The 24,596-nt window shown below is 48.2% G+C and overlaps 1 protein-coding gene and 1 pseudogene across 1 annotated transcript in view; one reads left to right on the top strand and one right to left on the bottom strand.

Moving 5' to 3' along the window:
* Positions 1-4,147: 4,147 nt before the first annotated feature.
* LOC123142697 (uncharacterized) overlaps positions 4,148-24,596 on the bottom strand; it is a 100,487-nt pseudogene continuing 80,038 nt past the window's right edge.
* The window catches only part of LOC123145852 (probable alpha,alpha-trehalose-phosphate synthase [UDP-forming] 11), a 4,618-nt gene continuing 4,357 nt past the window's right edge, over positions 24,336-24,596 (top strand). Inside the window, exon 1 of the mRNA XM_044565357.1 lies at positions 24,336-24,596. The gene's annotated coding sequence lies outside the window, so the exon portion shown is untranslated.

Here is a 24,596-nt window from a genome sequence, read left to right as displayed (position 1 = left end):
GCCGTCGTACGCGAAATGGATCGCGAGGGCGCCCTCCGTGCGGCACACTCCGGCGACCTCACCCCAGCCTCGCGTCATGAAGATCTTCCCCGAGGAGACGGCCCCAACCTCCCCTCCAGTCGCCGGCGTGCTGCAGCCAAAGCTCAAGAGGCCCCCTCGGCGGTATCTCAGCTGAGAAGAAGGAAGGGAAGCGGATCCAAGTGGTCGGGGGCATCGCCGCCCACAGCACGAGCTCACGCGAGGAGTCCGTGGCGTGGATTCCAGGGGCGGCAACGCGCGCCACCACGGCACGGCGACCATGTCCACGGCGCGCGCGCCGACGATCGTCGTCTCTCCCTCCTGAGCACCCGGCTTGGGCGTACAGGGGTAACGGATACCCAGGAGGAGGCCGCTCGCACCAAGGCCTCGTCACCACCTGCATTGCCGCCTCGTCGCGGCGGTGAACCGGCCTCTTCTTCGGCGGGAGCGGCACCGGCCCGTCCAGGGAAGTCTTTCCCTTCTTTGCGGCGGAAAACCTTTGAATGGGTGCCATCGGTGAAAAACAAGCAAGCAAGCTTCCGGCTAGCCTCTGCCTTATCTAATTCTAGTCGAGTATACGTGATGAGTTCTAATTCTTGCCTCGCCCGTCGATGTGTGGCCTGGCTAGCATAGCATCCATGTGGGAGTTCCAAAGTCTGGTTCGTGTCATGTGAGCTAGGCGGCAGTCGGCACGGCACGCTTAGGTTGGATCTTGTGGACGAATAAGTGCGGAAACTGGATGGCTAGTTGAGCTGCCATATCCAAACATCTGTCCTAGCATTAGCCAGTGTACGTGGCCGAACGAGGCAGCGGCCCAACTATGAAGGAGTGAGTTTACGAGAAAAACAAATTAACTAACTACCACTACCTGTGGAGTAGTAGAGCTAGCTAGTTATCTTAGTAATAGTTGGTAGAAATGGACGCCTAAATTGTCGATACCATACCTTGAATTTTGGCTTAGCAAACGATGGAGAAAGAGTTAAATTGTGATGACAAAAAGATCTTTGGGACAGGTAAGTGCAGTTAGCTAGCTCACGCTTCATCCTTCCTAGGGTTTTTAAATTCATTAAAAGAAGAACGTGAAGAATGTCACTCATGCATGATGAACAAATGCTAAGGCGATAAGAGAAAAAAGGACTTTCGGGTGGAAAGCAACGTGACAGAGCCTTTAGGGGCACGGTTGTTAATCGCACGAAGCAACGTGAGGATGCACCGCTCGGCGGTTGGATTTACCCAAGCATGCAGAAGCAGGCTAGTTCATACTTTGTTAGAGCCCTGATGTCGATCTAGTTTAGCATTCACTTCATACACTCTGTCTTGTAAAAGGGGAAAGAAAAAGGAAGAAGAAAGGTGAGCCGTGCCCGGTGCCGTTTTCCTGATCCTTCGGGATGCCTCCTTCTGTAGATAATCGCTTGCTTAAGTAGTGTTGGACCACTCTGGGCCCACGTATCTCCTGTTGGGGTGGGCAAGGGAGACACACCATGTGATGAAAAATGTGCAAGGGAGACACACCAACGGCAACGCACAGACAAAGTAACCACGGAATACGAAGAAAAAAGAACAGCGTGACTGCACCATCCGACCTGATGATGACCGGCGCGCCAGGGAACGCATGTGCATGCACCGAGCGAGCACCACTCAGGCTGGGGACGAGACGAGAGCATGCACTATAGTTACGTCGCGGCACTGTTGATTTACCCACCATGCACGCACGGTTGATCTGATCTGAACCCGGTCAGTTTACATCCCTGATCCATCTATCCATCCATGCTGACCGCGACGGGACGCCTACCTACGACATCCGGCCGACCCATTCTCCATTGGCGACGTGGACAAGGCAGGGCGGCGCGACGTGGACAAGGCACGGCAAGGCGCCTGGTCCATATCCCGGGCCAAGCCGCAGCGCTGGCCACCGGTTGATCGAGAAACGTCTCAGACTCTTCGATGCAACTGACGACGCACCCACACTGCTGACCGATGAAGCCCGGAGAATGTTGAACACGGCACCATCCAGATCGATCCATGGATAAGAGTTTGGTGGTGGCTAGCGTATGTCCTGTCCCGGCCTGCCGGGCTTGGCTGCCTTTGTTTGACCTCGACCAGATTGTGCATGGGAGATTCGTGTAAAGCTCCTGCCATAGGGCCGCCGAGTGGAGTGGAAGAAGTTGGTCATCTCTCGGTGTCCAGATTTTTCTTCCATCTCTCCAGATTGCACCTGGGACAGCTCCATCCAGCCTCACAGAAAATGGAGATCACTATCTTTTCAGGTAATGAACACAGTTCCTCCCACTGAGTACTCAAAGGAGGAGGGAACAGACTTCTCACCCGTCCCCCGCGTCGCCTCCACGGCGGCACGGGCGGATCTAGATCGAGCGCCGCCTCCAGCCCTCTCTGCCCCCCTACCTCCCCTTGCCGCCGCCGGAGGAGGCCGCCGGGCTAAGCCCGGGCGGCGGACGGCGGCGGCGGGGCCTCTCTGCTGCGGCAGGATCTCGCGGTGGGGGTGGCTCGCCTCCTGGTGGCGCGGCGCGGCGGCTATCGGGTGTGGCGACCACGAGGCTGCGTCTCCGTCGGGTGGTGGCCACGGCGACGTTGTCGGCAGGCTCCGGGGCTGCGGTCCTGCAGATCCTTCTCGGCGAGTCGGGGCGGGGGTGGCGGCTCCGCTTCCCTGCCTTCTGGTCGTTCCTCCGATCCAGTTCTTGCTGGTTGTCTTGGTGCTGCGTCAAGGGGGCGCCTAATCCGGCTGCTCTTCGGCCGGATCTGGTCCGTCCGTGTCTGCCGGAGGGTTGGTCATCGTGGTGGCCTCGGCTACGGCAGTTGGGCGGAAGTGCGTTGTGGTGGACCTTGTGTGGCGATGGCGTGGTGGCTGTGCAAGGTGTGTGCGGGTCAGCGGAGGTGCGGGCCGGCTTCGGCCGGCTGCGCGAGGTTGTTCATCGGGTCTACTCCTAGCGCAAGCTTTGCCGGGCTATGGCCGGCAGGCGGTGGCGGCATTTTTGGGCGTTGTTTCCCTTCTTGAAGGCACCGTCGTGGAGTTCTCCGACCCGGTCCATCCTCGGATCTCGTTCTTCAGGCGAAAGCCTAGACCCATCCGGGCCGGGCAACGACGTCGTCTCAACGGTGTTTCCCTCTTTAGGGCGTTGCTTTGAAGATCGGTGATTCTTCCCCGCCCTTCTCTTGGGCTGGACGTGCACGGCTCACGGTTGGCAGGTGCCCAACTGGTGATGCGAGTGGTTGGCGTTGCGACGCGTGTGGCGACGACGATGATGGCATGTGGAGCTGGGTCGCGGCCTGTCCTTCTGATGTCGGCGGTCCGGTTCGCCAACGAGTATGCCTATGCTTGTTTCTCACTGTGACAGAGAAGTCGGAACTGCATGCGGCGGGGCCCCTGCGGCAACGATGACTCCATGAGGGTGGTTTGAGCGGACGGTGCTCTCCGGAGGTTGTGCTGGGCTAGATCGATGCGAGGCGTGCAACTTTCTCCAGTGAAGCGTATCAACAAAATCGGAGCTGCCGGTCCTCAACGTCGGCGGTCGATTGTTTGGCTTGGGCTGACAAGGTCGTCGTGTGTCGTTCGTTCGAAGGGGTCTGGACAGATCGTTTGCGGCGGAGTCGGAGTCGCTTGCTCGGAGAGAGGTGATGACGATGACAATGCATGCAGCCTCGACGGTGCCCTCTTCTCGGCGGTGTGTGTGGTCTTGTTGGTGCCAGGTCGGCCGGGGTGCCCTTTCTTGTGGGCGTGTTGTAACGGTTTTCGCCCGGTTTTTCTCTAATTAACCGGACAACTCTCTTCTTCTTAATCAATGAAAATGGCAAATCTTTTGCCTCGTTTCAAAAAAAACTATCTTTTCAGGTTGATGATATATACTCGGGTTGTGATCGAGAGTGTGTTCATCACACATAGAGGCCACGTGTAATACTCTTGGGCCTGAATTTGCCGTCCAAAATATCTCCGAATTCGTCGGAAATTTGCGAGAACTTGACCTTACATGATGTATTCAAATGGGTAGGGATAGGAACAACGATGGATGCCGGTCGTATGGTGATCCAAGTCTCAAAATGCGTCCAAGATTTCGAAAACTTGCTTCCAACCACGGCGACCACTGACCTCTTTACCTGGACCATGTGCATGTCTTTAGGATTGCGGTTTCGCATTTATTGCTTGTAGTATAGCTATCTCTTCATTTGTATTCAGAAACTTGTATTCATCCTCCATCTCCATGTTCTGGTACAGGTTCTTCTAAGTATGACATTTATTACTTATAGCTTCAGGTACCAAGTTTGGTCCCGGTCCATGGCAGCTATCACACGATGTGCGGCCTACATGGGCGAACTTCATGTCTATAGGCATTTGTTAATTGAAGTTAATTTAGTAGCTAGCAACACTTTTCACAACCATATTTTCGAACTAAGTTGTGTTTTGGCTACACAATTGCTCATTTTATGCTCATGTTAATGCTAAAATCATGTCACACATAGGCATCATAGCCGACCCCCTTCTTTATTAAGATTTGTTTATTGACGTCATAACCAGTTTGGCCTCCGCTGATACAAACCTTGTTTTTAGGTCCATTTTCTTGTTGGTTCTCGTTGCAAAGTTGATTACACCATCACATGCGATGACACGCATGTGCACAGTGTTAGCAAACCAAATTTTTTTTATTGTACTTAATTTGTTTACCATGAACTCCCAAAAAAAACACAAGTGGGTGACATAAATACATTTTTCTACATAAGACGTACCTTCAAAGCATGGCAGCACAATATTCCAGAGTGAGGGTAGAAGCCACACTCGCATACAAATTCTTGTAGAGCCTCATCGACCTCTACCACGAAAGCAGCCTTGCACCAAGTTTCCCTATTAACCACATCGGCATGTTTAACTATGTATTTCCTTCGATGCAACTGCTCCTCGGTAACATAAGACCCCACCTTGTATAATGACTCTCCAAATTTCTTGAACATTGTGCTTGAGTATATCTTGCTAGCATGTCTTTCAATCGGCCAATTACCTTTACCTTTTACTACCACTCCAGCTTGTGTTCACGAAACACCACAAAGAAATTATATTAGGATATTACTAAGAAACCATTATTTAAAAGATCTATATTAGGAAAAGACATCTAAGCACTTACTATGGATGTTCGTTTTCTTGGTAGCTCTCTTCTGAATCCCTATCAAAAAGTATCTTCTCGAATTGTTTGAGAAACAAATGCATTGGACACCCAGGAGGGATATAGCATTTTGGTTAGCGCTCTCACTACGTTGAGTGCTTGGCATCTTTGAACAGAAAACTCCCATAAAATAAGGTCGTGCCCATTTATGACGAACCTCAAAGATTGGTGTCAAGAACGGATGTTTTTTAAAATCATATTTCATCTGCATCGCGTCCCAACCACTCTCAAACTCCTCCATAGTCAAGACATGGTGAACCAGCATTTGGAAGTATTTTTTGAATTCCATCTTCTTCCCATAAAGTGCAACAAGGCACTCCTTAGCCTTTTTCAGAACATGCCATTTGCACCATCTATGTGTCGTGTCTGGTACTTCATCTATAATAGCCAACTCCATTGCTCTAGCCTGGTCTGAAAAAAATTGAGCAAACTAACTAGCTTAGTAAACATCGTGTTTCAATATACATGTAAATAAAAAAATGTTAGTGTCTTCATATTACCTATTAGTATAGTGAAAGGCGCCTTGCCACCTACCATTCGGACAAACTCTTTGAACACCCATTTGAAACTATTGAATGTTTCATCACACATTAACACAACACCGAAAATGATGCTTTGAAAGTGGTAGTTAACACCGCTGAATAGACCAAAAGGCATGTCATACATATTTGTTCTGTATGTTGTATCAAAAGTTATAGCATCACCAAAATATTTGTATTGATCTATGCCCCGTCCTGTCACCCACATCAATGTCTTCACCCTTGCCTCCTCGTCAACTTGTACATTGTATGTGAAATCTGGATCATTTGCCATCAGATCTTGCAAAAGCAGCACCGTTTTAGTTGCATCTTTGTCAGATTGATCTCTGCTTAGTTTGCCACACAAAGTCCTAAGCAATCTTTTGGTGAAAGGTACATTTTCCGTTGTGCCCAAAAAACTTCCAACTATGTTGTACACTTTGCTTAGGCTAACATTGTTCTCTCTTGGCCGTTTTACCAAATCTTTAATGTGGACATCGATGTACCCGTGTGATTTCCAATGTAGTTTCTCTCCACAATTAAGTGATAAGGCATGGTTGTGCTCACTCCTATGCTCATTGATGTACCATCCATTGTCAGCTGCCCGCAAAAGCCTTATCATTGCCTCGCACCACACCTCGTTGACCTACTGTTCTCCTTCTCCGGTATCCCCTGAAACACAAGTACTATTTGTAAAAATCTAAAATTCTCCAACTGAGATCATATCATCTACAATTCTTTTTACAACCTTACCGCACACAAACTGTTGCATGCATTTTGCTCGCTTAATGTTAAGTCTGCTTCTTCCAAACCTTATCCTGAACCCAATTTTCCAAGAATAAAGATTGTAAAATTTAAATGCTTCCTTCAACGAATCAGACGATAAACCAATTACTAGGTTTATGACAGCTCCTTCCCTTTTTGTAGTAAAATCATGAATAGAGATTTCCAACGCAGATTTCCTGTTAGGACTCCATTCCCTTTCGTACAGGTGTGGCATCTTCCTTCCACGAAATCCATCCGAACTACCCAGCTTGTAATGCAATTTTAATGCTTAAAGAAGCCTTGTCTGCAGCTTAACCTCTTTCTTATCCTGCAGTACTTTGGAGATTTCACTACAACAAATTTCCACGCTATCTGTGTCGTAAAAGCTCCGAAATGACATGGTAATTACCCGCAAAAAAGAGAGGAAATGTCATGGTAATTAGGATTTCATTTCCTTTGTTTTAGAATTCCAACTATAGCTACTAGATACCACAGTTTTCATATATCAAAGTATTTTGATGTATTGAGAATACTGTGACGTGTTTGGCTGGTTCTCGATTACAACGACGTAAATTAGCAGTTTCATAGCTGTTGCAACATGCACGTTCTTAGCTGGCCTTGCAAACTGAATGGCCATGCTCGCACAAAGAGACCAGGTGGCATGCTGGGCATCAGCGGCGGCGGGAGCGCAGCAACGTGACACAGAATATTGAACCGACGCTATGGCTTGGCTGCTGCTTCACCAATAGAGGCGCATAGTGGCGACTGGCGAGCCGGCTAGGGCGGCTAGAGCAAGGCCGCAACATGACAGCGCGGCACATGTACAGTGCGGTATTGATCAGCAGTGCCTTGTGGACTCACGTTGCAGCCATCAACACTACCATGGCTGGCTGGCGTACTGACCAGATGCACGGGGCGTAGGAGGAGAGAAGGAGGAGCGCAAGCAGAAGTACGAAGGAAATTATTATTTTTCATTGCTTTCTCTTGGCTTGTCCACGGCGGACGATCTCAAACAGAGGGTCGCAACTGCAGCGGCAGCTTGCAGCGAGGAAGGTGATAACGAACAGATTCGTTTTCTTCGCCTGCTCTGTTTTTTTAAAAAGAGGCTGGGTTTTTTTCAATACAGAGGAAATACCGCGGTTTTGGCAATACTGCAGTTATAAATGTCATAGTTTTTTGGGTTGCCAAACAGGTCAAAGTGATTAAAACCGTAGTAATTAAGAAAACGGTAGTATTCCTATAATACTTAGAAAAAACTGCCACCAAACGGGGGAAATTACCATCATTTTATCTCTTCTCATAATTAAAACTGCAATCAAAGAGGGTTCGCTTGCCACCCCCTCCCCGAACGTTAGGCCAACTCCAGCGTGCGACCCCATCCCGTCCGGCCCCGTTCGTTTGGAGCAAAACGGACAGACCCCACGGCCCAGCGCGCGACGGTCTGGACCATCTGATCCGTTTTGTGTCCGAGCCGACCTATTTCGAGCGCAAACTTGCACCAGGTTTGGGTCGTGGCGGACAACAAACGACGGCTCATCCTCGTGCCGCCGCCGCCGCGGCGTCAAAGAGGAGCCCGCATCACCACCACGGAAGGCCCCCGCACCGCCCGCATTCTCCATCGCCCCTACGGCCGCCGGCGAGCGCGACCGGCACTACATCCACACGGATGTATGCCGTCGTTATTGGGAGACGAGGACACCGCTCTCCTGGAGCGACGTGCACCTCCCCAATAACTGGCATCTCTCCGCCGACCGGGTGCCGATCCCGCCGGTCTCAACGTGCGGTCGTGCGCGCCGCGAGGAGATCGAGCGCCGTCGCCGCCTACTGCCAGACGACCTCTACTACGACCCCAGGTACGCCGTCGACTCCGACCTTTGGGACACGTGGTTCCGGGACGAGCACGACACGCGGCGTGCCTCCTTCGCTGGCACCTCGTCGGGGCCGCGACGGCCACGTGAGCGCCACGCGCGCGCTCCGAGCCCTCCCCAAGTGTGCGGGCGTAGGGTCGTGCGCGGCATCACGCCGACGTCGTCGCTGTCGCCCTCTCCGTCGCCACCACCTCCTCCTCGCATGACAGAGGAGGAGGAGGCCCGACTCCTTCAACGTGTCATGGAAGACTCCATGCACACGCACGACGAGCGCCAGTGGGAGGGCCTGGAGACCATGATGGCCCTCTCTGCCGCCGGTGACGTGGCCGTGCCGGAGCTGGAGATGGTGAGGAGGGAGGAGGTGTTGGAGGAGGAGCCCGTCGCTGCATTCCACTCGGGCCTGGTGGGCCAGCGGTGGAGCTGGTGGTGCACGGCTCCAGAGATGGCCGACGCCGTGGGGGGCTTGAACTGGTGCCCCACGCCGCCGCGGTCACCGGAGCGGGAGGCGTCGCCACGGGAGGAGGTGGTGCAGGCACCTCCCGCCTTCCAGCAACCTCCTGTGTACCAGGCACCGTCGTCCTACCTCTGGACGCCGCCGGCCTACGTCGACCTTGTCAGCGACGACGAAAACGGCGGCCACGGCCACGGCATCAACGGGCACGGTAGGAGCGAGCGGGCAGCGGATTACTTTTCTTTTGTTTTGTTAATTATGTCTATGTGAACTGTGGAACTGTGCCGTTTTGTGGCCATGATGTTTAATTATGTTTCATGTTTTTATGTTTGCTTTTTTTTCGGTATTTTATTTTAGTTTTTTGCGTTTTTTTAATCACGTCCATCCCGGATATGATTTGAGGTGCCGCCGCGCATTGGGCGCACCGACAACCCAACGACCCCAAGCGGACATAGTCCCAAACAGACGAAAACAGACCAAACCAGACGTCCGTTTGGGGTCGTGAGCTGGAGTTGGCCTTAGCCGGGTAACGTTACCGTAATTTTATTGCAGAGTCATCTCTCCGTCTCTCATTTAGCCTCCTATCCTTATCTAAGCTATAGCACGGTCTCTTGGACTCTTGGTCGACAAGGATAACGCCCATTCCATGATTCCATCCATGACCGTTGCTCATTAGAAAAAAATTGATCAGCCCGCGAAACAATTATGTACGGCAGAACGTGGCCTAATTCTCCGTCATTTCTGCAGGACGACACGTACGCGTACGTAGCGGTCGTCTTTCCACACAAGTGGTTTGAGGAGTCGCGGCAGCTCTGACCCTTTGTCTCCCATCGTGCGCAACAAAATGGCCACAAAGTAAACAAGCCCGATCAAGCTCTGCTTTGCTAATTAAATGTGAGTGTGATGCGGATCAGAATAGCTGACTGCAGGTGTGTGGTTGCACTCGCACACGGCCTGATCTTTCCGAAGAAAAATGGCAGGGACAGAATCGTCATTTTGAACATCCAGCTAGGGAATTAGTGTCTGCCTAACTGCAATTTATGTATGGTTAGGATAAGCTAACCAAACAAGAAAGCAAATAAAAATGTGCAATATGCTGGTTGTCGCCTTCTACACAAGTAGCAGTACGTCGGCAACAAACGCATTCGTTCCGCCCGTACCTCTTCTTCCGTGAAAAATCAACTCCTCCTTGGCGCCTGATGCATTGTGGAATTATAAAAATCATATCGATGTTGGAGATAAGATTGTCGACCTGCTCCCAGCGAGCTGAAGCTAGCAGTCCATGCTGATGATGCCTTGCCAACTTGATTGATATAGCTAAATAAAAGGAGGCAAATAGGCATAACCGTACCGTACTACATGGCGTGTTGGGTGCACAAGGTTTCCCTGATTTGCTGCTTCTGTTCAAAAGCGAAATCGGCGTGAAAGTGTCGGGTGTGCCAATTGGCAAAGCAAAAATGGCGCCTAAGTTTCCTTCAGTAAAGGGCTTGATGCGTGCGAGTGCTGACATTCGATCGAGCGTACGTACGACGCGGTCTGAATTAGCATTGCATACTATCCACGACCGGAAAGTAAAGGCGCCTAAGAGCAAGTACAATAGAGCTGAGTCAGCGGGCTATAAAGAATAAACTAGTATATTTCTGCTTAGTTGGAGGAAAGAAAAGAGGAAAGAGAAGGTAAGCGGACTCTTCGTGAAGAGCCAGCTCTAGCACGTACTCCTAGGCACTTTGTGAAAATGAAAGATGGGCCACATAATAAAAAAAGTAGTGCTTTCTTTTGATCTAATATTGTACATGTTAGCTATAAAATGGACCGTAGATGGCATGGCACTGGCTTATAGCCAGCCGGCTATACTATTAACCATGCTCTAACGATCGGTTGTTCATCATAAGATCGAATAGCTAGAATTTGTACCGCCTACCTAGTGCCTACCCGGAGGCGATGGACGGGGCCAAACCCATGCGATCACGGCAAAGATCGGCCGATCTTCTTGGCATGAAAACGAATATCCGCGTGAAAGCAAAAGCGGCAACACCTGTATCCACTATCCACTACCGAACTGCAGAACTGGGATGTGGATTATCCTCATCCGCTGCCCGGGTCCGGCCAGCTGCACCACAAAGGAGAGCTGATGAGTCATTAATATCTCCTGACAGTCGGCAACATCCAACTCAGAATTAATTAGAAGTCTTCATGGTACAACTAACTCAAATTATGGATCTCCGCGGCGCGCACAGGATGCGTGCGACCAATCATTCGATCAGGACGATGGTATACTACAATTCGATAGCCTCATAGCCATGCTTGCGTATAGCTAGCCGGATCATCTTCTTTTCTTCGTGTATAGCGTAAGCGAGTAGAAGTTGCGTTGCGGGCAGTCTTAGGCTGACTCCAACGCACGACCTCAAAGGAACATCCATTTTATCCGGATTTCGTCCGTTTGGAGGTGGGAATGGAGTTGTGTCCGCCTAGATTTGGGTTTGCGTTGGTCGGGCGCCCAACGCACGGCCGCATCTCGTCCGCAGATAAATTTTTTCTTTTCTTTTTATTATTTTCATCAACGATTTTTTATGATACATTGGAATACTTTCACCAAATCTTAGCTAGAATAATAAGCCCAAAGAAAACAAGAACTACAAGAAAGCATTTTGAAAGATATCCAATTTCCATACTACTCCTGTAAGTTCGATTAGTGCCTTCTCGATGCATTCATTGTTGATCTGCGGAGTCTTGATCTTGAATGCTTCGTTCTTCTTCGCATCTAAAGAAGTAGACGTTGCTTCCTCACAACAACTCTCATCTCTAGCGTCTACTCTAGCAAGAATGCACAAACATCTATTAAATTGCGTGTAGATCAATGTATTCTTCTTTCCAAAACCGAAAGTTGCATACATCCTACACAATAAAATATTTGATCGTAAGCAAAACAAACCGAATTTGGAATCACAACGGAAGCTAAACTAGCACATACCCCATCATTTTTGCACTTGACAAACACCCATCCGGAGTGTTCCGGCGTTGTACACGGACGACGCATGACCTTCAGTGGACAGTCGTCGCACTTTATGAGCGGCATGGTGCACCGAGCCCGGACGACGACCGTTGGTGTATTTGACGAACCACCAACGGGGTCATCCGAACGGCTAGAGGCGGAGTTGGTACCTGCATGCGGCCTGGGGCATTGCCGGGGCTGTGCGGACCGGAACCCAACCAGACCATGGCGGGCCGCGGCCTCCAGTGGCCTGCCGCGCACAAATCCGGCTAGATCAGCTCCAAATTCGGTCGCCGGTTGAGCCGGGCGGGGGTTGGACACAACTCGTGATGTGGAGAGCACGCGGTCGTACTCGACAGCTACACGGCCGCGGCGGAGGCGTCTAGGACGAGAAGGGAGAGGGGCAGGGTGTGCGGCCGATATTTTTGGGGGAGGGGGATAGAAAAAGGAACGGATGTGTCACCGACGGGCGGGCCAGGGGCAGACAAGGGCGCGCGTCGCGACCGTCCGCGTGTCCGTTTGGCCGCTAACGTAGCCCAAATTTCGACCGAAAATGGATCAAAAACGGACCGAAAATGGACATTTGTCCGTTTACTCCCGCGTGTTAGGCCGCGGTTTTTGTCCGTTTTACCTCAAAGGAACGCGGACGGACGATTTAGGATCGTGCGTTGGAGTTGGCCTGACGGACATACGGCTCACTCCCAGAGTGAGACAGGAACAGGAGCCCGCCGCGGAAGAAGAAGACGGCACTGCCGGGAAAATATCCAGTGCTACGGGAGCACCTCACATTAGGTGCTCCTGTGCGTTCTCGGCCATAGATCTGTGATCCAATGGACAGCATCACGTGATGTGGACAAAGCGTCATTTTCGGAATGTTTGGGGGACTTTTTGCAAAACACTCATGCTGGATTTGTCTTTTTTGTTTCTTAATGTGCATTTCGAATTTTGATTTGAAATTTTTAGGGATTGTACATTCATGTGATGCTAACATCCACATTTTTTTCGAATTTTTTTGAAACATTTATATGTGCGTTTTAAAAACTGAGAGCACCTAATGTGAGGTGCTCCCGTAGCACCAGATATTCACCCCTGCACTGCCATAGCAAGAGCGGCGAGGTTATCTCCAGATCGACTTTCGTTTCAGTGTACATAGCGCGCACAGTGCGCTGCCAATAATCGAGACACACACGCACACATGGCGCTGACTAGCGGCAGCCCGCGGCGGGCGAGAAAGTTGACCAACGTGACGCGAGGTACTCTACTACTGGTACAGTAACAAGCAGCCAGCTAAGTTAGCACGCACGCGGGGCCGGGCCTGTCGGCGCGCTTGGAAACATGGGGGAGTTCGCCGTCGGTCGGCCAGCCGGCCGGGGGCCCGGGTCAAGGAGGAGCGTACCGGGGATGTCAAGCATTTCGGCGCAATAAAAGTGGGGAGCGAATAGCGGCAGCGCGTTCTATCTATCTTGATCAACCGGAGCGTGCACCTGCTTGCCATGCCTGTCCGAGCTCGACATGGCACGTTGGCACGGGGCATGGGGTGGAGTCCAAGGCAAGAAAATGAGTGCTCCCTCTGTCGCCGCGCTGCAGCTAGCAGCGCACACATGGCGGAGCGGAGGGGTTGCTGCATGCATGCATCAGGATCAGACGGTCCATGAGGCTGGCGCGTCCGAGCTTTCTCGGGTGACATGATCGTGCTCCCGGTGCGCTGCTCCGTCGACCTGTTCGGCGAACGGCCGGATGGCTCTTGGACGCGTCGCCTGATCTTTCTTTCAGCTTAATCTCATGCATCCCTTTGCAGCAAAGGCGCTCCTTCCAGGGTCCACACGAGGATCTATATCCAACCAACGCACCAACTCAATCTCTAGTTGGTGCGGAATAGTTTTTCAGAGCGGATGAAAGAGGCAGGGATATTTTTGCCGGGGTCGTTGCCAGTCGGCATCATGTCGTCCGCACCCAAAACAACGCAAGCAATAACGGGACACCAGGGAACATATATACAGTTTTGGATAGTAAGTAGGTCGGGCGTACGGGGTTTGCTCAGTGTAAAGCTTTACACACGGTGATCTATAAGTGGTTCCCATCGGTTCCGTGGCACAACCGTTCCTCACGACGCGATCCTATCCCAAGTAACCACGGAGCACGCGACACCGCAGCATGCCAATGCATGAATGGGTGCGACGAAAATTGGGCAAATGTTGGCTGGCCGGGAGCGTTCCGTGGCTTGCTCCGAGCTGACTTTTCGCTGGTAAACATCCGCGGCCGTGGACGACCATGATCTGATCTCGACCGGCGGCAAGCCACGGCCACAGGGTGCCCCGGTGGGATGTTTCCCGGCATGGGCGCACCATCAAAAGACGTCGGCGTTACTGCCACCGAGACAAGTCCAAGCATGCATGGTTCATTGCACGTGTCGAGATCAGACAGAAAACCACCGGGAACGTTTGCAACGGGGACGTGCGCTGTACAGAGCAAAGCAGAAACGTAATGCAGAGCCACTATCTACCAAGACCAAACGTGTATCACACCGCCACACACGACCACCACATGACAACCGTTAACTACCGCATTTTTCTTCTCATGGATGCTTCAGTCGCCGTGTAGAACAAGTATTCAAGTATTCGAGAGGTGATTGATCGAACTACTACTATTCTCGAGAGGATAATGCAAACTCACGTAATATAACGTGGGTGGCGGCCGGTAGCCTTATCCTGACAGTCCTGATCCTAGCTACTGTAGCTAGCAACTTGTTTTCGCTAGCTAAGCTAATCAACACGTCTACGAGCCGCTAATTGTTAATTAGCGGCGTGTAAGACCGACTGAACCTTGCTGGATCTCCGTCGAGATTTGCTGGGCCTGTTAAATATGCCAGACGCTGCCTTCACGTTGTGGGCAAGAAGCCCGGCCGGGCCCCACCATGACATTACTGTTGATCTACAACCGGATTAAGTTTCCTGCTCGTTACCTAATCTGATCACCAAGTATGCACTTAAAAAAGCAGAGGGGTCCCTCCCTCCCTCCCTCTCTAGCTAAGCTGGGCAAAAGAACAGACTAAACTACGACCGACAGTTTATATTATCCATGAAAAGCCAGTAGTGCTGCTCCATGCCATGCATGCTCCGTTTGATTACATTATCCGCTGTTAGGATACGCCTTTAGCAGATCTCCTGCTTCACTTTCTGGTGAAAATTATGAACACGTCGACCTCTCCCGTTTCCAACCCGGTAAAATGGACACATTTGACCTCGAGACGAAAGTATTTTACAAACTAAACTGTCATTTTCATAAACGACCTCTCCCGTTTCCACCCCTAGCTCAGGCTCTGCACACTGACTTAGCAGTTTTCAGATAGGCGTGGTGCGAAGCTCTCCAGGCATGTGGCGCCTGTCAGTCAGGCGCTGCACAATGTAGTGTGTCGCCTAGCTGTCGGGCGCTACACGAAAGTGCCCGCGGAGCGAAAAAAATTCGATGACAGTTCACTTTATAAATTTTTTTCATCCACGGGTCAAATTTGTCATTTTTGCCTTCCACCCCTCGCCAACCTCTCGAAGTCGCCTGCTCTGTCCATGTCGAAATGTAGTACAAACCCACAAACTTGCAATGGATGTGACGGTTTAGTCCATAAACTTGCAAAAGGTGATCACCTCATTCTAAACTTACAATGTATGTGAAGATTTAGTCCAGAGCCAATCATAAGCAGGCAATTGGTGCCACGCTGGCCGCGTTGTGGCACACTCGCTCGCCCTGGCAATTTTACGAAAACCCCCTCCAGCTTTATGGAAATCATGAACGTTGTTGCGCTTGCGCCTACGTGCCCAGTAATTGACTTGGTTTCAGTACTGGTTTCAACAGCGACGTGCCATACCTAAACTTTTCTACAGATACTCCTAGTATATATACTAGTACGTGTAGCACTTTGAAAAGTGAGTTTCAGCGTGTGTTAGGCCTGATTGCTTCCTACTGGTGATCCTGATGCATCGGTCAGTGGGTTTGTGAATTAGACTTAACTCCACGGACAGATTAAAACAGCGATATAGGATCTAGCCGGCCAACCAGGGATCACCATTTTGCTCAACATAACAGCGATCGTGATTTCTACAATTCTGGAAAGTTGAAACCATTAAGTGCCTAAGAAGAATAGCATTTACATAATGAAAAATAATTCAAAATTGAGGTTGAACTTCACTTTTAAGAAATTTTGTTACTGCTGAGCCAAATAGTAATATCTCATTGTTGAAACCCCCTTACCCACTGACCGATGCATCATGCTCACCCACTGACCAAAATGTAGTTTTGGATTTTGGTTATACTTGCCGAACACAAAATAATATATATCTTCTATTTTGATGAACTCTTGCATAGTTGTATTATACTGTGTTTTCCTTCGTAAACTCTGTCACACCTAAAAATTATGTATGCCTTCGCCACTGGCGACATAGTACAACATATTTTGCTTTGCCAGGGTCCAATCCACACGATGTTGTACATCTGAGATTGAGTATCCAGAGCGCCTCAAATGGGTCTTGCTGGCATTTGGTGACAGATCCTACTAAACAAGCACAAGATAATGACCATTTTCACATAAATGGTGGCAACCAACTTAAAATTTAAAGATGCGACCAATTAGTTGATGCTTGTTTTTCTCGGGCATTGCGTATATGCATTTCTTTTGCGAGAATTGCATATTTGCATTCCATCACGCTACGATGTCGAGTGGGTGACGGACAGTGGTGGTGATTGATTCGGGTGGAATGTTTCTGATTGTTATATTTAGTTTGTTTCTAGGGAAGGTTATACTTAGTTGTGTGTGTGTGGCCAAACTTGCTGCATCTACACAAAAACTTGTTTTTTTAGCAGAACACAAAAAAACTTGCAGGACAGGCGGACCGTCTATCTAGAAGGTTGGGCTAGCACAACAACGGCGTATGCTGGACCGGGCTTGGCGAGGGTGCGACTGTCTCTCTTGTAGAGGCACACTCCAGCCTCGCGTCAAGTAGCGCCTGGAATGGTCTGGTTGTTTTTCACAGTTTTGCTTTTATTATTTTACCTTTACTTATAATTCTAAACATATCTATTATAAAAATCAATTTACATACATAATTGAAAAATGTTAATCATGCATTTAAAAATGTTAACATGTATAGAAAAATATTTCTAATGTATACAAAAAATGTACAATGTCCGTGGAAAAACGCAGACATCAAAACATATATATGAGAAAAATGTTAATCATGTATTTCAAAAAATTATATGTGCATAAAAATATATTTCAAGTGAATACAAAAGGTACTATGTGTACAAAAAAAATAAACATCAAAACATATATATGAGTGTGTTGCCTGCATTAAGTTTTTTGTCGCAACTACTTTAGGTTGTGGCCAAGAGTAGTGAATCATCCTTGATGTGAACTTTTGCCTTGGATTCTTTAATAAAAAATTTGGGAGGGGGGCCCTTTGATTAAAAAAATATAGATATGAAAAAAAATACGCGCGCGTGAATTCCATAAAGGTGGAGGTTGTTTTATTGAATCACCTTTTACAAGTTTGTGGACTAAATCATCACATCCATTGCAAGTTTCTGGGTCTGTAGTGCTCTTACCTCATTTCGCTGCTACTATCGGCATTGTTAACTGATGAAGGTGCTCCAGATCCGTATACAGTATGGCTTTCAACAGAGCAGATAAGCCAGATCCAGCGAGCCGTACTGCTATGCCACTAGCTATAGTTAACCGATGGAGGTACAGAGAGTGTAATAAGTCAAGACAATGGCGATCAGCTACATACATTCATTCATTCATTCTCGTACCGTTCGGTCCATCCCGCTATCGATCGTTTTTTTTTTCTGCAACGAGGATTGGGAGCAAATCGTACAGGCGGCCACAGGAGTTTGAGGGTGGCTCCTACAGCAGTGGTGGGGCACTGTAGTGTGATTAGCTGTGGCCAGCGCGGCACCAGTAGGATTGCGCGCCACGAAAGGCGGGGCCCAGATGAGAGGATAACGTGGGCCCATCCAACTGTCCCATCCCGACCATATTCCCCAGAGGCCGGTGCTAGGCGTAGGTCGGATGATTCTCTCAATTTATAAACCGCGTTCGCGTCCGTTCGATCGAACAACCTTGGTCCGTCCGATCTCTGAGCCCTTGAAAGAAAGTCAACACACGCACACACGCCCGCTGTCCTCCTCCCGCGCCCACATTAGCCACCCCTGCTTCGATGCCCATCGAAGCCGTAGCAAGGCAGCAACACGCCGTTGTTGTAATGCATCACGGCTGCCGCCGGCAAAGCACCGCGTTGCAACACCGGAGCCGCCGCCGACCGCTGCAACCCAACACCGGGAGCCGCCGGAGAGAGCTCCAATGGAGCACCGAGCGCGGCACTGCAGCTTCGAGAGCGCCGGCGAGCTCCATTGGAGCACCGAGCGCTGCACTGCAGCTTCAACACCCGTCGGCGAGTGCTGCAACGCAGCACCTGGATCCGCCGGCGAGAGCTCCATTGCAGCACCGCCGCCGGCGACGTTCGCGGCGCCGCTTGTGCTGCACTGCAGCTCCGCCGCCGTGGCGAGATCGACGGGGACGCAGCTCCCTCCGGTGATGATCGGCGTCCGCCTCCAGCCTCGCCATGTTGCGCTACAGCACCGGCCACGAGCGCGCGCCAGTCTCCGGCCTCCTACTTCATGCTGCGGCGACAGCCTTCGGCCTTCTCTCTCTCTCTCTCTCTCTCTCGCGTGTGATCCATGAAAAGGGGAAAAGGAGGGAGCGGTGCGTGGAGGGCTGGAGGCGAAAAGATAAGGCTGAGGTTGTTGGAAGCGGTGTGTAGGGCCGGACACGCGTCATACGTTTCAGGTGGAAATCAGCCGGTAGAAAAGAAGCCTTTTCCATCCATCTTTGCCTTTCTCCTTCTTCTCCTTTCTGGCGGTCCCACGCTGCATGCCGGGCTCCTGCCTATGTAAAATAAGCGGAGATTGGACACTGGATAAGATCCTAGGGTCGAGCCCAGCCTGCCTTTGCCCATTTCTGGTCAGTCCGTCCGGCTGCTACGCACCACGGCCCCGTTCCCATGTGTGCACGCGCCCAGGAATGAATGTGGTTCGCCGTTCGCAGTAACGCTCGCTTGCTGCTGCCTGAGCGCGCCGTGCATATCCAGATGACATGTGTCCCACGAAGCGTGCCCAGCTCGATCACGTTTGACCGGTGCGTCTCGACGTATTTATCTGGCTTGCTACGTACGTTACGTGTCCCCGATCGATCCAATCTCGACCACATGCCACGTACTGTAAACCCACCGCACTACCTCCGTGGGTAGTAGGCCAGAAAAGCAAATTCTCCCACGGATTACGTTTAACCGAAACCTGCATTGCGTTGCGGCGAGGAACAGTCGTGATCCATCCATGTGACAGGATGATGTTTGGTTGGCATCGGGCTATCGCTTCCCTCGAGAGGCAGATATTTTACGCGAGCTTCCTGGGAAATTGAAGTGTCTGGACGCGAGGAGATGGGCATGCAACGCATCCACGTCCGAATCCCGGCCGAGCGCCACGCGGCGCGCCTCTTTTCAGGAAGCGGCGAGAGAGGGGGTGGACCCGTTTCTAGTAACCTTGGCGAGGTCGGCAAGGCGCCTCGAGCCCACACGCCCGCCTCCCCACGTGGCGCGGCGCACGGCGAACCAGGCCTCGTTGTGGGCCCCAATCGTAGTGGCTACCAGGCATAAATTAGGCACCTAAACGCCATTTGTGTTTCTGAAAAGGAAAAAAAACGTTCCTGCAAGTTTTTTTTTTTGAGGGGCAAACATTCCCTGCAAGTTTTTTTTTGAGAAATACATTCCCTGCAAGTGGTTCGACAGAGTGAACGAACGGACGCTCGCTGCGAGAACCAGGACGAACCAGCCCACACAGGCCTCTTTAGCTTCCCCGTCGGGCCTCCTAAGAGGAACATTTGATAAAACCCTTGTAGTGCTTAAATTATAATAATAACTAGTACAAAACACGTACTGGAAATGGCCATGTTAGCCTGTATAAAAATATATAAATGGCAAAGGCCTTACTAAAATCTTCAAAAATTTATTAGAAACCAACAAAAACAAATACCTATGCCCCAAAAAATGCAAACGTACACAAATAGCCACGCTTTATATTTTTATTTTCAAAAACATGGAAATCACACACAGGAAATTGATGCGCTCGTGAAGATAATGCAATGATGGAAAAAATAGGGCCAACTGAAATGGCGTGAGCCGCGTGCGGAGAGACCTGCACGTACGGTTTTCAAATTGCCATGCTATTCAAAAATAAAATTGCAACGCCCTTAAAAGTAAAAATTGACATGCTCTAAATACTAAAATTGCCATGTCATAAAGTAGAAAAATCATTTCCCAAAATTGCCATGAAATTTGGTAAAAACTAAAATCCCAACTTGTCGTGGGAGCATTAGAAAAAGATTTTAAAATGCCATGTTCGACAGACAAAAATGTTATGAATTTGCCATGCGGTCATTAGAGAAAAATTCTAAAATTTTCCATGTGTATTATATACCGTGAAAGGTGATGAAGCAAACATTAAAAAATGTTAAATTGCCACGTGACAGCTTCATAAATTTATAAATTTTATTTTACATTTTTTTTGAAAATTTAGCATGTGTTTAAAGCCAAAAATCTTTTTCCATATTTTGCCACAAGTAAAAAAGTAAAAAGTAAATAGAAAGAAGTGGGATATGATCCCTGTCGTGCTGGGTGGAGGCTTCATGCACTAGCCAGTCCACTCGCAGATTTCTAGATGAATCTACCTCATTGTATGTAGCCGACTAGAACCCAACGCAATAAAGCATAAACGTGATGTAGGGTTTAATCTCCTTGGGGAGTCTAAACCTGGGTAACTTTGTATCCCTAAGGGATTTGCTAAATTTAGCTTCGACAATGTCTCGTCCCACTAAACGAACATCATCGAAAAATCCTAAAAATAAATCCAAAAGGTACAAGCACCTTGTGCCAAGTCTATGACTCTAACCCTGGTGGACTAGTTACACCACAAGGAACCTAACCATTTGAGCTACGCTCAGTTCATGCTATCGGTTTCCAGTTGAACATTTCATGTTTCGAACATATTTTGCAAAACGTTGTGTGCCAGATATTACATGTGCTTTCCTGTCGAATGCGACAGATAAAAATATTTTACAATTACTTAGACTTGCAACGAGTATTAGAGTGTGTTTTTATTCCCAAGAGAACATATAAGAGTATATGTGATATTTGTTCAAGGTTGTTTTAAAACTATAGTCTCTGAAAGTTCTTAAATATATCGAAATGTATAAGGCATTAATAAAGACTGATATGAAGCGAAATATCTTAAAGATTTATTTTAACGAGAACTATATAAAAGGTCTAAAAAGTTATTTCCAAACTATTGTCTTAATCATTTCCAGCATAAGACATTAGCCAATGTTTTTAGCTATTGTTTTAATTTTGGGTGTCAATTTTTTACAGGTATCAACAAAATATGTAAAAGGTTTAGATAGTTATTTCAAATCTATTTCATCTAAATTACATGGAATTTGCATGAATATTGACCAGATTTGAATTAAGTCTAAATGTTGGCAAAAAAACAAAGGTAGAACTTTTTTCATAATGGTCAAAATTATCATTTTATGACCAACATGTAGTTCGGTGTTTACAATGGTACTTGTACCCCCATACACGGGGGTTTGATCCCTGCGCGTCTTATAAAGATAGAATATTATTCTTTTAGTGAGAGACGAGATTTTCCTTGACAACGAGGCACCTAACATGTCTTCGTCAATCTCAAGACCTACCAGTTCAGTTTTCTCGAAAGTGCTTATAGGCATAAGGTGTGCGTGTATTCGTAGGGTGAGTGTATGTGCATGTATGTCAGCGTTTGTGTTTGTGTTGTGTTTCTAAAAAACAATTTAAAGTTTCAACGAAAATTAGAACATCACACTTCATACTCTTCGAGTAATGGCAAACTTCATTAAGGAAGTAAGACATAATGCATGTGTATCTTCCGCATATGCAGAGTCATTTTTTGCGTCAACCTATAAATATGTGCCTTTTTTGAATGAAAATTATATACCATATTTCCTTCAAAATGGTGAGCATTAAAACAATTTATCACACTTAAGTCAGGCCCTGATTTGTCAACATATAATCAATAATTATTGCGGGGATAACCTTCATTTTACTACTTTGAATGTTTCCTTATTTGTCTCGCCATGTTTTGTAGTAATCAATATTTACATTTCCAAGCACCTAATATCTGCATCATGTCTACGAATGGAAATTGATCAGGCGCATATAAAATAGTGTCCTCCCGATTTTCGTCTTCATATTTTTTAAATGGAACTACGAATGCAGGTAAATAAGTTATCGGATACGAATGTGGAACAACTACTAGAATACAAACACATATATGATATTTAATTAATTTGGAACAGGTACAAATACCATACAATTTAATTACATATGATACTAGGCATAATAAATAAGTCGGTAACTATGTGACATAAAATAATTGACTCATGATATACAACAAATCGATGCTATACTGGTAGACAAACGAATACTACTGTAATTCATCATGTTTTTAAAGTTAGTCATATATTAAGTGAAATCTGACCACCTTTATGATTATATGTCGATTACTCCCATATGGGACTTGAATTTCGTAAATTAGCAAACATGTTTTTATATATGGATCCATCATCTCACATGCCCACATTTGTTTCAAAACCCAACACATCCTCGCCTTTGCATTTACAAACAAATATGGACATTTTTCACACCCATTTTCATTTTAGTTTGGATGTGAATGTTGACTTGCCATATAGGTGTTTTCTCGAACATGAATATCGAAGATAAAAGGTTGCATGTACAAACAAATATTGACATTTTCCACGCCCATTTTCATTTTAGTTCAGATGTGAATGTTGACTTGCCATATAGGAGTTTTCTTGATCATGAATATCAAGGATATAAGATTGCATTTACCAAAAACAATGGAAATTTTCCACACCCATTTTCATTTTAGTTCAGATGTGAATGTTGACTTTCCATCATATAGGCGTTTTCTCGAACATGAATATCGAACATACAAGATCATCCATTGTCACTTTCCACCTAATCTTATCGCTAGCAAGCAACTAATGATGCCTTGACACATAATCATGGTTTCGTCCATCTTATGTTACTTTTCTACACCAGAAGCAAAATGTGTCCAACCACATATTTTTTCTTCACTTTTCGGAATACCAGATTTGTCTATTTGTCACAAAAAATCAAATCCCAAAAGCTATCTTGTGCATCGAGACAGACAAAAGGACAAATTATTACGTTGTGAACAATACTTTACATAATAATGACTTGACTTGAAAACTATTCGAAGTTGAACATGGCATATGTCTCTTTAAAAACTCTGCAAAATAATAGATAAGCATAGCTTCAATGTCTTGGGCGTAAAGTTGTTTATGTGACATTTGGGACACCCTTTCGGTAGACCTAACACGTTTCAACAAAAAAAAAACATGACATAGGAGCAAATGTGTATACTCTTGTCCGTTGCAAGCACAAACAAAGTATAGCTTATATAGTTAGGTTTTCTTTTGGTGAAGCTAACCTATCCGGGTTTGAGTATACACCCGATATGTGGTTGTGTATTTTCTGTAATTACTTCATACTCTTCGATGCTATATATCCTTTAAATGGTATGACTTGTCCCTCGACTACGAGGGCGGATTTCGTTATCCCAAGATCTACCAGCTTATATAGATAAGGTGTGTGTGCATGTTTCACAAGGATTTGTGCTCAGTTTCTTAAATAAAAAACATTCATTGAAAGCAATGTGAGTATGACATAGAAATTCCTGCACAATTCAAAAACTGGACTAATTTAATTATGGTAGAAATTAAATGCTGAACTCCGTCGTGTGCGTCGAGACAAAGAAAAGAACAAATTATTAGGTTGCGAGCAGCCCTTTATATAGCAAAAATGACTTGACTTGAAAACCGTTCAAAGTTTAACCTGCATATCTTCAATTTAAAAATCTCGTCAAATAATAAAAGATAAGCACGGCGTCTACGTCGTCAGTATTCCCTTCAAACAGTTTATTATTGTCCGACATTTTGGACACCCGCTCGGTTGGGTAGACCGAACACGGTTCAACCACAAAACGTGGCACGGAAAGCACATTTTAAACTCCCGTTTTCCCGGTGCGCGTTCTCCTTCCTTCTTTCCGGTACGTGCGTGCGTAGGGCGGCATGCGCGGGCTCCTACGTGCGCAGACGCGACGTCACGGACCGGCCGGGGTCGGGCGGGGCGGATAGACGGATAGGGATACCAGACCCGGCGGCCGTTTCGTTTGACGACCGCGACCGACGCACGCAGCGCTCGTCTATCCATCCGATCCCCAATTCCAACTCCAATACCTTGGCAAAAAATAAAAGAAAAATCCAACCGGAACCGTCCCACGGCGCGGGCCGGGGGCATGACCGTCATTCGCGCCGCGCCCCCGCCCCTTTCCGATCTGGATAAGCCCAAGCCCCCGCCCCCACCCCGTGTGCGCGTTGGTTGCCCCCTTCTTCCACCTTCGTTCGCACCTCCGCCTGATCCTGGTCCAAGCTAGGAGTCGTAGAGCAGCTAGGTGGGCCGGGCCGGGATCGCGCCGCTTCCGTGCTGGTCTCGTCTCGTTTATATATACCTCCTCCCCCGCTCCCACCCCCGGCCGTTCTTATCCCCAGAAGCTTCCACCGAATTGGCAACCCCATCCTCCTCCTCCCCCTCTTCTCCCTCTGCATTCCCACGCGGCCCTCGCCGTCTCTTC

The sequence above is a fragment of the Triticum aestivum genome, chromosome 6D, assembly GCF_018294505.1.
Source record: "Triticum aestivum cultivar Chinese Spring chromosome 6D, IWGSC CS RefSeq v2.1, whole genome shotgun sequence".
In the NCBI taxonomy this organism is placed as follows: Eukaryota; Viridiplantae; Streptophyta; class Magnoliopsida; order Poales; family Poaceae; genus Triticum; species Triticum aestivum.
The sequence above is the reverse complement of the archived record's forward strand: the minus strand, read 5'-3'. Positions and strand labels throughout refer to the sequence as shown.